General features: G+C 29.6%; 1 protein-coding gene across 3 annotated transcripts in view; it reads right to left on the bottom strand.

Moving 5' to 3' along the window:
• Nucleotides 1-2,687: 2,687 nt before the first annotated feature.
• Nucleotides 2,688-13,108, bottom strand: part of LOC130898170 (forkhead box protein O-like) — a 399,489-nt gene continuing 389,068 nt past the window's right edge. For all 3 annotated transcript variants that reach the window (XM_057807247.1, XM_057807246.1, XM_057807251.1), the window contains one exon: nt 2,688-13,002. The gene's annotated coding sequence lies outside the window, so the exon portion shown is untranslated. The remainder of the gene's footprint in view (nt 13,003-13,108) is intronic.

Here is a 13,108-nt window from a genome sequence, read left to right as displayed (position 1 = left end):
TGTATTTCATCAATATCATATTTTTTCTATTTCTCTTCATCAAGAGAACATATAGAATACAGATCTTTTCTCACAACACCGGGATGGAACATATAACTATAAATCTTTTATATGTACATATTAAAGTTTCAAGGAATAGGGTCTACCATTTGATCGAAGCATTCTTTAAAAAAATCGGCGTTCGTGTACTTATAGCACGAGGAACGAGTAAATTCAATTCAATAAACTACCTTTAACAAAACCATTAAACCTACCAAGAACAAAATGTGAAATTTTAGGACCTAAATATAATTACTAACCTCAAAAATTACCTCATCAAGATCTCGATAATAAACTTGATTTAACAAATATCTGTAGATGAAATACTAACAATTAACTTGAACTATTACAAAAAATTTAATCGCTTATAACCAGTATACGGCTGATGTAAATTGTGTAATAAAAAAAACTATTTGAACTGCCGATTTTTATTACTATCAGTCTGCGTCCCTTTCCTGTCTTGGACTTGTAATAATTTCCTCTTGCCAAAATCTATTTATGTACTTAGGTTTCTCATTGATCCATATATATTCTTTCTTTGGTTTCTCATTTCTTTTATAGTCCATAAATAATTTCTTTTCCATACTATAATATCGTTTTTTCCATTAAAATAGATGATTTTAACACCACCACTACACCAACACTAACAATTACACTGTCTGACGCGCGTTTCGATACCTAAGCTATCGTCTTCAGAGACTGAAGGTGAACAGTTTAACTTCAGTCTTTACAGTGGTGGTGTAAACAGTATGAATATAACCAACGGATTCAGAAATTCCAACTCACTTCAAGGTAATCCTTATCATCTCAAACTGTGACAAACTTTGTCTACTGTCGGAAATTCTTTAATAACTCTGTAAATATTGATAGCACAATGTAATCTTTAATACACAGGGCTTTTGACCATTCAAAACCTTTTTCTATTGTTCTGTGTAGCTCATGATTAGTAAAAGACTAGTAAAGGCCAGAAAAGTTGTATTAGCTCTGGTACTTTTATGAAAATTGTTCTGTAATAATATTCAAAATGACCGTACTAAGTTTTGTATTAATTATCAGAATGTATTACTCTCTCGTTCATAAAAATAGATTATAACCGATTTCAACTATATTTCTACAGGTATATCTATAACACGTAAATCAGTTTATGAAAAAGTTAATTGATGATATTGTGAGAATCTATTTTAAGAATAATTTTGTAACAAATAATCAGAAGTTTTTTATTGATAGATGTGATTATTATAAATGATGTAACTATTTTTTTTACATACCTAGACCTGCTGCCTAGTTTATTATGAAATTTTGTAATGAAAATCGTAAATTTTTGTTAATGATACTTGTAAAACTGTTGAGATATTTGTAATTTCAATGGAACAAAAAATAATATATAGATTTTCGTCATATTTTTTTCCGCACAATCGTTTGTTGAGATCAGTTTTTGAAATTAGTTAATCTTTGTAAAACAATTAACAGTGCATTCATCATAATGGTTCGTACACAAACGACGATTATGATGATGATGAACTTTATCCAGTTTTTGAAGGCTAGTAAGGTTACAAATCACCTATCTTTGAATAAATTATGCATCATTTAGTGGTAGACTGCCTCATTGTCGAACAATATGGCTATATCTGAGCAATAGTTAAAAGCATAAATGAATGTTTGAGGTATATATTATCTATTATTAGGTTTAAATCAGTAGTTTTTCAGAGGTTGATGAAATAAAACGTCTCATAATTTTTTTTCATTTATTTTTGTGAAACAGCAATATGTGAATTTATATTACATTCATATAATATTTTCTTAAACTTAGTATTTATAATATATTAACGAATTTAAAGAAAATTGAGGCACCTGTTTAGCGGGTATCACTGTAAAAGTACACTCGTTGCTTTGTGGTGCGTATGCATTAGTAAGTACCGTGTCTTATTTTGTGACAAATTAAACAATAGATATACAAAACATGTCCACTTTTATATATAAAATAATAGTTTATCCTTAACTAATCTCTGATTTCATAACCATTTGATTAAAATTAAGGCCAGCTATTTAGTCATTCTAACAAATTACCATTTTTCAAGATCTTCACCAAATTTTGATTTTATAGAGACTGGTTGTTCCCAATTATCACATAAAGGATAATTAAAAGATAATAACTGCTTTGACTGACACTAACGTAACGAATTTGACAGACCTGTGTTCTGTGTTATCCACGGATTTTTACCACGAATATTTATTTACGAAATTAACTGAATTTTTGAGAAAAAATGTAAAGGGCTACATAATTCTACTACCAAAAATTGAAGTTTAAGTGGATAAAATATTTTTAAACATATGTTTTTGTACAAATTTCACAATTATGAATCGAAGACATAAAAAATAAATAAAACGTTCATCTACATTGAAACTATTGAAAAGGGCACGTGAATATTGAATAAAATACTTCATCCATCGGTATAAGTTATCTGCTACAAAAATTCTTGGATATCCAGAGAAATTCCACACAAGATAGTGCGAACGGCATAAATGCAAGAAATAACACATTTTAAAAAATACGCCAAGAAGGAATAGACATTTTCGTATGACAAATCTACGTGGATTATTATTATTTCTTGTTTACTAATAGAACTTTGTGATAATTGAATTATTCCTTTCTTTTTTTTGAATCTTCGTTTCAGAATCGTGAAATGTGTACAAAAACGCGTGTTCAAAAATTTTTTTGTGATCCATTTAATGTTCAATTTTTGCTATTAAATTTGTTTAGCTTATTAAAATGTCATTACATGTCTCCTTTGTCAATATTTTTCAACTTTCTCAAACTTTTAAAGTTTAGTTCAAGAAAGAAATATTCATGGCAAAAATCCTTGGATAACTTGTAATTTTTATTTTCAAATAGTATCCCCTATTCATTTGTTTTGAAAATATGTATTATGGGATTTGAAATACAACGATACTTGTTATTTTTTCTTTATTAAATATAAAAGAACATTAACATTTAGAAACGGTAAATTGCTTCCGCACAGAATAGAAGTAGATCAATCTTTTATTATAAAATACTAATGTCAAGGTACTGATGACAGTTATTATATTTTGTTGTTTGTAGATAAGATGTACATTTGAATATTCACATTCTGTCGAGTTTCAATAATGCTAAAACAGAAAATAATGTTCGATAGATGGAAGACCTCCAAATTTTGAACAAGAAGCCAAAAGTCTGAAATAAATTTTTTGACAGTTGCGGACCAGTTTTTTAGAAACTACGGGATACCCTCTAGCAAGATATTAGGTGAGCATTTGATTCAAAAAACCCTTAGAGCAGACTTCAAGCTATTACTGGGGCCAGACAAACCTTATTATAGTTTTTTACAAATATTTGTTTTATCAAATACTCAACTACATCAGCATGAAATTGTTATTCTTAAACAAAGACCATGCGCCAATAGGAATCCTTTGAGACATAATAATTACGTTGTTAATTTACTTGAATATATAATTCCTTGAAAAAATAGCCGAAAAAAGGGAAATAAGCAAAAGCACCACCATTTCAAGATTCATTTAGTTCAAGTTTTGACACTTACTAATTTCCAATGATGATGATGTTATCATTGCCGATAAGTTCTTGCTCTTAAAAGAACTATTATGGAGTTATAAAAGTCTCTTTCATAAAGAAGTGTACATAACGCCCTTTACGGGTTTAATGAGAAACGTAAAAATAGTTTGGAATATGTATTTGAGTGTTGGTTATTCAATAAACATTTAATTCGACCAACCTTGCAAGGAAACATTTCGCATAACGGAATATAATGCTTTAGCATCAGTTCTCCACCTAAAAATGAACTCTATATTTGAGTAACTTGCTACTTATGATGCTATAGCTTTTTCTTCATGTTCGCCACAACTGTTTCTATTTTGTGGAGTAATCTTGAAAGCAATCCGTTTTAAATATCGAAGAAGGAGTCTGGTTTCTCGGGCACTCATTGTTTACATTCTTTCCTGTCTTTTGCTAATATACTCATTTCAAGTAGGGTTTTCCTTTCTCACCACATTCTAAGGACAAATTCATAACAATTAAGCTGTTTTCTCTTCATTTTTCGTATAACTAGCTTTTGTTTTGTTACATATCACTTTATTTCTATATCTGACTCCATTCGTTTTATTCATCTTGGTAGTGTCCTTGGTTCTCAATGTCCAATTTTTGATTACAAATATAACTATTGTAGATTGTAGATCTTCATTTTCACTTCCATGTTGATATATGTTTGTTCCAGTACGGTTTTGCTTAGTGTGTAGTATTGTCTTGTTGAATTCTTCTCTGTATTTGCTATTTCTGCCTCTATCTTCATATCGTCTGTCATAAGACGTTGCTTCTTTCCAGTACCTCGTCTTTCCATTTCATTCCATTTGTATTTTGATGCCTTAATCTTATCATAAAGAACACATTCATGAAGTATGTAAAAGCGTTACTTCAGCACAAAAACTTTTGAAACACATTCTGAAGTTTACATAAACAATTGCTCTGTTAAAAATTGCTCCAATTTTTTGTTCCGTTTGTTTCTATTTAAAAAAAAATATACAGTATGTGGGGTCGTTATATTCCGAATAGTTGTTTAAAGACAATACACAAGGGATATACAATGTATACAATAAGATTGAATACTCATTATTATCCTTAATCACTTGAATCAAATATACCTAATGATACAAGTATATATATACGCAAAACGTCATAGACCTTAAAAACCTACAGTACTGTAAATGTTTACACATTTTGAAGAAATATTGGACACAAAGATTTTTCTAAATACGCCTCTAATTATTTGTGCTCAAGATTGATTTATTCATATAACTTTTTATTTTTTGTTGATGTTTGCACAGTGTAAAATCGACTTAATTACAAATATTATTGTCTAAACTGTCATCTAAAAGTTTACGTACTCTATTACATTAACTGTGTACTCCTATTCAAATCGGTAAATTATAATTAGAGTAATTAAAAATTATGTCCATTTCGAACAATAGTGACTGAGAGTTCTGCTTTCATAAAATATTATTCTGCAGCAAAATGTTACCACAAAAAACATATTTGATGTACTACGCGAGTAGAACTTTAAAGTTATTTAGAATGACTTAGAAGTCCTACTCTATGTTCATCTACAATTTTTATTTTGTCAACTTTTGTACATCTGAAATGATTCAGTGTAGCCTTAACTTTATTCAAATAGTTTATGTGCGTTTATCATCGTATTATTCTTTTAACTGTACTTACTTCACTCAAAATTTCAATCATCAAAAAATATAATGTGCATAAATGAATAATTGACTTTGTTGTATGTTTTTTCTACAAAAATAAGCCCATAAACGACCATGTACATTCTCACATCTATTTATTATTGTGAAATTGAAGCATTTACATTTTCTGATGATTTTCGATGTTGTTACTTGAAAATTGACTTTTCATCGAAAAACTACAATTGACTATATTCTCAACTCGTTATATTGTCTAAAATTTAAAATCTAAGTTAAATAAAATTTACAATCCAAACAAAAAAAAAACGAATTTGTCCAGAATTCTTACATAAATCTAACGTCAAAACCATAACATTTTGTATAAATAAAAATAAATAAATAACTAAAATATGATATTAGGGGATATATAGAGAATTATGCTTATTTTAGGGGATTCCCATTTTGAAAAAAGTATCTCATAAATGTGAGGAAATTACTAAGAGAAAACAATCGCAAAATTATATGTTAGTTTATACTTAATCGGAACTGCCTACTGCCCCCCTATTTTCTTCTCTTACGCCGAATATGTGATTTTTGATTTCATGTTTTGTCTCTAGTAATGGAGTGAACTCAAGTGTAGACGTTACTCTGAGCTAAACTTGCGTACCACGAGTTTTTAGAGGTTATAAAAATGTTTCCTATACTGAAATGTAAACAAAAAACTTTAACCATAGCTGAGAAGTGTGTTTGAAAAATGGAGTGTCTGGAACTTCTCTTTTTCCTGTAAGTAAGGAGTTGTCAACGCGGAAATTACTGATTTAAAGAAAAAATAATAGAAGATACTACGATTGTTGATCCAACCAAGAAAGGTGAACGCTGAAGTTGCCAGAAAATTTAGTGCTACTACAAGCACTTTTCTGGGGTCATGGCATACACCAGCTGAAAATATTAGATAAGAAAGCCTCCAGTTATACGGAGCTCTTCAATACAAAAAGAAGATAAGAGAAAGAGATCTATATATAGAACAAATCCATACTACAGACAAATTAGGATTGTTGGGGAGTGGTCTGTCAAATGAAACTTTATCCTTTTCTACTGAAACTTGTGCTGCTAGATCGAAGATATCTAAAAGAAGAATCATTTTTGTGTACTGTGCAAACTTAACAAGAACAATAAAAATTACAGTTAATGGTCATAGGGAAAATCAAAAACCCAAGATCTTCTGGATGCGTAAAATTTCCGGTACACTATCAAGTGCAAGGCATACTTGGCTAACTAGAGATATTTTCTTATAGTTGTTCAGGGGACGTTTCCTTCCAGAAGTCAAAAGTCATTTTTGGCATACTCTTTATGGCTGGAAATAATTTTAGACGATAGCCGTAAAGAGAAAAAGAATTTGACAGCTCTCATCGATTGTTCACTAGAGACCCTGTATATATAGAAATGTTATGATTTTGATCTTGCTGAAATCGTACCAACCCTATTACAACATAAACTTATAAGGAAAAAACATTGTCTACATTTCCTCTTCTTGTTATACACATCAATAGGTACATATTCAATAGGTGTAAGTAACTAAATATAGTAAAAACCAGTTTTTAAAAAATCACAACAGTTTTGAAAATGCAAAAATACAAAATAAACATTGTTAGTTGTTCGACGTTTTATAGATAAAATTGACTCGGCTCGTTATTACTTTAGAAACTTGATTACAATTTTATGCAAATATTCTGTATTATATTTTGTATTATATTTTGTATTTTCACCTTGTACTTGTTAATTGTGGTATTTTTTTTCTCATTTGAACTGTCGCTTTTGACGTCTACTGCCATCTACTTGAAAAATTAATTTAATTAAACTAAAAGCAGTCAGATACCAGTAGCCATCTACTCATTAGAACAGATCAAAATAATCCGTTTGCTCATTTAATCCAATAGAAATTGATTCTTGATTCAAATACTCGTTCTAAAATAACCTTGATGATAATAAGGGAGGAAGAAACGTTGACATTCATGTACATTCGATTATTTTACATATTTTACATTAATAACCACTCACATAAACCGACAATTATTCCAATTAATTTATATAATTGAATATTATGTACTTATTCAGTTTTACCCTCTCTGTATAATCATCCAGTTCAAACCTGAAGTCTATTTCGTGATTTTTTTTGATATCTTTCAGTTCACATTGTAACCATATTCTCAATAAAATAATTTATTCCCAATATTTGTCAGAATAATACATAACTTTCTACTACATAGGAAGCTGTATGGTTTTCTACAAAACTAGGTAGAGGCGTTTCTATGTAAAAATTAGTAGAAGTTCTATTCAAGAATAGATCATAGATAAACGAACAAAACGTTAATTATGGAATATGAAGAAATATAGTTGGGTTCGTTATCCTTTACAGTACTTTTAGATTTGTATATCTTTGTCAATTTGTTTTTAAATAGAAATATTTGCAGGTATTAGGAAAAGAAAAATCCAAAATTTGATTTTTTGGTTGTTAAGTCGTAATTCATTTCTATTGGATAAGATGTTGTATTTTGTTCTGTTCTATAAACATCTAACAATACATCAAACACTCTACAATTACAGTAAAAAAATATTCTAATTTATGATGATAAAAGGTGCCCGTGAACATTAGGCAAACAAAATATAAACACGAATCATATGACCAGTACCGAATGACGAGAATGAAATGAATAATATGTATATATAATATAGTATTTATAAAAATCAAAAATAATTCAACAATGGTACATGAAGCACCTAAAACTAACACTAGACTATATACAAAAACAAAATATACACAGAGTTCAAATACTTATACACAATTATTTATTAAATGTATCAACAACTTTGATGATTTAATTTTAATGAAAAGTTACATTGGTGCAGTGACAATAGGTACATTATTCTCTCTGCAAAACATGACTATTTTTTGTTCTAATTTTCAAATAATTTTGTTCACAGTAACTTGAGAACTATTGGTATCAATATTGACACAAACTTGTGGATTCATATCAATATTGACCACTTTTTGGTTATAAAATCGCAAGAAGAAGAGAACTTTCCATTTGTTCCGTTCTTTCATATCCTATCACGTATCATGCTTTCCTGTTACCACAGGAAAAGACACTTACTGTTAACGACGGATCTGAATATCATCTATGTTGAGAGGCTTGTCTAGGTAATGTTGGTGGTTGGCCATTATTTTCCACAGTTGGCACACCGTCTAGGTTATCAGTAAAGTCTCTGTATAGGAAAGTCTGGACATGAGCTATAACGCCCATGTGCAAAATAGAGCTTTGTATCCTTCTCGGGAAGCAAAGCTCTTGCGCGCAGCGTCGCGTCGGTGTCTTCTATTTTGTGGTCTCGAGCATGTAAACAAAACAGACCAGACTTGTGTTGTATTTCAAAGCGTTTCGAAGATACGAAAATCGAAATCAGATATTCATATTAGTTACATGCATGATGAAAGAATACAAGGTGTGCTCTTCCCGAGGGCTCATTTTCGACTCGCATCTCTCAAGAACCAATGAGAATTCGCTCCCAAATTGGCGCGTCGTTTTGGTTGAAGTTGAGCCGCCGTTAATTTCTAGCTTCAGGCCAAACAATAGCGTGAACTACCGCTCGTGTCCAGACTTTCCTATATAGGGACTTTAGTTAGCAGAGCTAAACAACGTAGTTATGGGATATTGCTAATTTTTTGTATACATACGAGATATATTTCATCTCAACTATTTCAAAATCTTTATAGGTACAATGTAATCATATTGTATAAAACTCACTGGAAATATCACAGCTGGATCATATTAGAATTGAAAATTGAAGACACCATTGAGTTGTAACCAAATACGATTCACATTCTTAAGATATTCAAGTCTTGTTAAAAAATATTCCAATATTCACCATTTCAAAAGATATTCTCTTCAACATCATATTGGTCAAACATATACATTGTTTTCGTTTCTTTGGAAAAATCTTTAATTTTAAAGAAGAGTTTCGGCTGTAGGTAATATTTGAAATACTTATTTCAAATTTTAGTTATATATTATATAAAATTGATTATTCGAATTGCATTTTGTAAAAAACGCTCATTTTGAAAAATCTTTTCAAGTTAATATGACACGAATCAAATTAATGGTTTTTTTCTAACAATTGATTGAAACCACAGAAAAAATCAAGCAGGCGATTAAAAAATAATAATTCTATTTACATATGAAAATAACTGCAAACACAACAAAAGAGGGTTGTAATTTAGATTCCTAAAAGTTTACATAATATTTGTTCATGAAATAATTATTAATTATTAATAATAATTACTGTGTAAGGCAACCATGGTGCTTTTTCAAAAATATTTATAATGAGTAATGAATTTAAACTGTCCTTTCTGTTCGTTACTTTTGTCGAAAAAACGAGAATTAACATATAAAAGAAACAACTTATTGGATGTAATCAAAGATGTGTTTATACTTAATAATAACCGCAAATTTCTTGTTTTTTGTAATCTATATTTGGATAAAATTGTTTTTGTCTCGTGGAATATCATTCAAATGAGAAATGATAGAAGTCAGAATGTAAATTCATATGTCTAGTACTGAAGTTGATATATTAGACAATTACATTCAACTACTGTTAAAGAAAATATTTGAACTCCGTTTTTTCTTAAAAAAAAGACACTCGATAGTACATGACATTTTTTTGTTTAGGAGATGCTCCTTCAGAATTGTTTTATGTTATATATAATGTTTAATCTTATTTTACACTATTTATAATCATCTGGCCTTATTAATTACAAATTTAAAAAATATTACTGGTATAATTCTTTTTTTTTTTTTGGAGAATATTGAGCTGCCAACCTTTACCGCTTTAAGATATTTAGCTTAACCCTATAACAATTGGCATCTATGAACTTAAAACTGTAGGATAAATGGCACCAGAAATGAGAAATGAAGGCGAAGGGTCGGTAACTGACCAAAAATTTCAAATAATACCAACATTATCGAACAAGAAGTATGTTATTTTGTATCTTCAGTACTACAAGAGCAATATACTTCTCATTTCATCATATTATCCAGAAATATTGAGAAGTGTTAATCGGAATCAAATATACACCTATAAATATTAATATATAAAATATTTGAATTTATTTAATAACCAAGAATTGTTATATGTGTAGTAAATACTGCATTTTGTGGAAAACTATATTGATATTGTCCAGTATTTTCTCCAATACTGCTTGTAATTTGATACTGATAATATTCTGAAAATATGAAGTTAAGGAATGTCAAATAAATCAAATTTTAAAGAAATCAGACAACTGATTACAAAAAAAATGAAAGTAGGAGAACCAAAACAATTTATAAACAAATTGTGATGAATGATAAGTATAAAAACTGACAAAAATTTCATGAAAGCAAAATAACAGTTATGAAAGGGACTAGATATCCACGCAAATAGAATAAAGACTGAATCAACACACTAGGAGGCTCATATCTCAATAATTGAGTCCACAAGTGGTTTTTTTAAAGAATAAAAATTAAAATAAGAATAGAAATAAAAATAATTTGATATTTATGCAACAATAAAATAAAAATAATCAGAAAGCTTGTCATTGGAAATTTTGCAGCTTGATTTGAGTGGTTAACCGCAATAAAAAACGCTGTTTTCATATATTTTCAATGGAGGGTAGAGGGAAGAAGACAATCTGCGTACATAAAAAGTGTTCTTCGTAATACGTTAAGTAAGGAAGGCACCATGCTAATAGTGCAAAGGTGATACATACAATAATAGTACGACTACTTAAATAATAGTAGTTCAATAGAGAATCCTTCCAATAAGTTAATTATGGTCGCAATCGACATTCAAAAAGCCTTTGACTCCTAATCAAATTTACAAAACTGTTTAATCAAAATTTTATAATCGTATTTGTTAAATAAAAGATTCAAGTATGGCGGCGCTATAGCACTCAATTTTGGAGTACAGAAAGCATCAATTCACACACAATCTTTGTTGTATTCCCTTTCCACTCCTGACCTACCCGTTTCCTCACAGATCCTAACAGCCATGTACGCTGATGACACTCGTAGAATCTGCGAAAAATCCCGATCATGCACTGGAAAACATACATCCACATTTCAAAAACAATAAACTAGCTATAAATGCCTCAAAAACATTGTAATTGTAGCTTCACATTAACGTCAAACCATCTTTCCAAGCAATATCCTAAAATACCTAGGGAATATTGTGCAAGGAAATACAAATGTCAATACGCACATAGAACAAGTACAAGAAGTTAAAATTACTCACTGTAAAAGACTAACAAAAATCTCAACTACTGTAATTATTGTCTGTCAAAAGATCTTAGTAGTAACTTGAAAGTCGCCAATCAAGCAAGAGATACCCACGATACTGGGTGTATGCTTCTGCATAGTTCGCTAATCACATAGCCTAGTTGTAAAATTTCTAATCCGATACCTCAACATCTTAAAATGAAATCAACGTCAGCCATGTTGCCTTCTCTAAAAGTACAACCCAGATCGATTTTTGAAACCCTGTTTTTCAGCTGCTTTTCGGGGATAGATAGAAAGATTCAAGAAGCCACATCTATGTACCGGGCACAAAGTTTTTGTTTTTACTTCGAGCAAAGAGCCACAAGTACATCTTCAGATGTACAAAAATCATCCAAGGATCGGCAAAACATCGATAAAGAATACTTTTATGTATATCTTTTGATGATTTGTTATAAGGGAATCAAAAGCAGTTAATTAAGACATTTTCAATAATAATAATAGTAATAAGGCATCACATTAGCATCCGGGTAAATTTCTTCTAGCTAATATTCACTACATTATGTTGTACAACGTGAGTAGTTGAAATTTTCAATAACAGTCTGCTTGAATCAAAGAGAATATTAAATTTTTTAAATCCACATACTTAAATTCATCCACAATTTTACCTTATCCTTTGTGTACACCTGTGCCATTCTATAAGATTATTAAATTGTTATTTATGATATAGATCTGGACTCTTTTTCAACTTTTCTCCCATAAGAGATGCTCCTCCTTTTTTCTACCCTCCATAATATAGAGGTTATCTACGGTGGCTAATTCAAGCATGCGCATTTCAATCACATTTAAAAAAATAAGTTTAAAGTATACAACGTATACATTGATATCAATAATGTTAACCTTATTTTTATATCTTTTTATCTTATCATGAAACTTCCTTAAGCAGTGAATGAATTGAAACATTTCATTAACCAAGCAAAAGAAGAAAGGACAATATCATATTCTTCTTCTAGATAAAAGTAGAAACATTATTCGAACATAATAACAATAAATATATTTACTGGACTGTACTCATCCTACAAAGAAGTAAAAATCATTAAATATCTGTAATTGACATTTTAAAAATATATTAAGTATATTGTCAATAGAATGTTCACTATTATTAATAAGAAATCAACTGATTCAGTTCCTCTTTGTATTGTTCAGTTTTATTTGAAGTTTTTCTTTTGGCCCACCTCCAAATCATTTTACTAATATTATTTCTTGTAATATTAAAGACATAAAAAGCATATTCATTTCTGTACAAACAATTATTAATATGAGCATAACACGAGATCATTATAACAAGATTACACTGTCAGCGGTTGCACAACAGATAGAACAGCGGCGTGGAACCAATCTACTTGAACTTGATTCTATGGTTGCAGAATTTAGTTTCCTGAAACAAGAAAAGAATATTTGTATTCATATTTATCGTTACTTCACGCAGTTCTTAGCCTGACATAGAAACAAAAGTCATAAATGAAAAAAAATATAATTCAACA

This window comes from Diorhabda carinulata, chromosome 9 (assembly GCF_026250575.1).
Source record: "Diorhabda carinulata isolate Delta chromosome 9, icDioCari1.1, whole genome shotgun sequence".
NCBI lineage: Eukaryota > Metazoa > Arthropoda > Insecta > Coleoptera > Chrysomelidae > Diorhabda > Diorhabda carinulata.
The sequence above is the reverse complement of the archived record's forward strand: the minus strand, read 5'-3'. Positions and strand labels throughout refer to the sequence as shown.